General features: G+C 32.4%; 1 protein-coding gene across 5 annotated transcripts in view; it reads left to right on the top strand.

Annotated features, from left to right (window-relative positions):
* Positions 1-1876, top strand: part of LOC106466252 (ADP-ribosylation factor GTPase-activating protein 1-like) — a 29850-nt gene that overhangs the window by 13568 nt on the left and 14406 nt on the right. The window lies entirely within an intron of this gene.

Raw genomic sequence — 1876 nt, 5'->3', positions numbered from 1 at the left:
GTAAGTTCAGACTTGGAATCAACTGGAAAGTAATGTTGATTTACTGACCTAGAGGTGAAGAGTTAACTCTGGAATCAAAGTACTGTCCTTGTAATGTAAGTTTAGGCTTGGAATCAACTGGAAAAGAATGACGATTTACTGACCTAGAGGTGAAGAGTTAACCCTGGAATCAAAGTACTGTCCTTGTAATGTAAGTTTAGGCTTGGAATCAACTGGAAAGTAATGTTGATTTACTGACCTAGAGGTGAAGAGTTAACTCTGGAATCAAAGTACTGTCCTTGTAATGTAAGTTTAGGCTAGGAATCAACTGGAAAATAATGACGATTTACTGACCTAGAGGTGAAGAGTTAACTGTGGAATCAAAGTACTGTCCTTGTAATGTAAGTTTAGGCTTGGAATTAACTGGAAAGTAATGTTGATTTACTGACCTAGAGGTGAAGAGTTAACTCTGGAATCAAAGTACTGTCCTTGTAATGTAAGTTTAGGCTTGGAATCAACTGGAAAGTAATGTTGATTTACTGATCCAGAGATGAAGAGTTAACCATAGAATCAGCCGGAACAGAATATCAAAATACTGAACCAGAGGTAAAGAGTTAATCCTGGAATCAGTTATACAGAATGTCAATTTACTGACCCAGAGATGAAGAGTTAACCATAGAATCAGCCGGAACAGAATATCAAAATGCCGAACCAGAGGTAAAGAGTTAATCCTGGAATCAGTTATACAGAATGTCAATTTACTGACCCAGAGATGAAGAGTTAACCATAGAATAAGCCGGAACAGAATATCAAAATACTGAACCAGAGGTAAAGAGTTAACCCTAGAATCAGTTATACCAAAGGTAAAATGTAGTAGTTTTTGTTTGCTCCTTTTGTGTATCAAAAAACTAAGATTTTAATGTTATTTCAAAGCTTCTACCCGATACAAATAAAAAAAATGTTTGAATTTTGATTTTAATTTTTTAAACCTATGGTTAATATCTTCTGGTATCCTGTGATACTAACTAAACATTTTCCAAGTTAGTATCAATTGGGTCAGTTTTACTTTTACAGTGGGATTTCATTTTTGATATTCAAATATTGGTTTTTACATTTATCTGACCGTCGTTGACTTTTAATACTTGCCTCATAATTTTCCACTGGTTCGTGTGGTGATTTGTTACTTTCAGATATGACATTAGTCAATAACTATCTTTATTTTTTGGGGCAGGAATGCTATGTAGTTATTCTAAGAAGGTACGTAGGCGTGTGGTGAAAATGTGGTATAAAAGCAATAGTTAAGAACGTCTGGATATGTAATTGGCTGGAACATAGCGTAGATGAGTGTCTAATTAGAAATTACGTTAATAAATTCTACAGTAAAGACATAAACTACTCTAGTCGGTAAAGAAAAGTGCATGTTGGGGATAAAACTTCACAAAGACAACTTGGATTTATGTAATTTTTTGATTTCTGGTAATGTACACGCATGGTCAACGTATCTACTGAAAAAATGTATAGATTTCTTTAGGATAAGCGAAACCTATGACCAACGTCTTTTTGTATGTTTCTTTAAAATTGTACTTTCCAATTTCAGTGATCTTGTTATCAGTTCACGTTCTCTTTATATGTTATATCAAACCACTACAACTGTATGTCAGAAAAGGTGACATATAGATATGAAGATTGTTATATTTATACCACTACTATATGAAGATTGTTATATTTATACCACTACTATATGAAGATTGTTATATTTATACCACTACTATATGAAGATTGTTATATTTATATCACTACTATATGAATATTCCTATATTTATATCACTACTATATGAAGATTGTTATATTTATATCACTATTATATGAAGATTGTTATATTTATATCACTACTATA

The sequence above is a fragment of the Limulus polyphemus genome, unplaced genomic scaffold, assembly GCF_000517525.1.
Source record: "Limulus polyphemus unplaced genomic scaffold, Limulus_polyphemus-2.1.2 Scaffold2207, whole genome shotgun sequence".
Lineage (NCBI taxonomy): Eukaryota > Metazoa > Arthropoda > Merostomata > Xiphosura > Limulidae > Limulus > Limulus polyphemus.
Note: the sequence above shows the minus strand (reverse complement) of the source record. Positions and strands in the feature narration are given on the sequence as shown.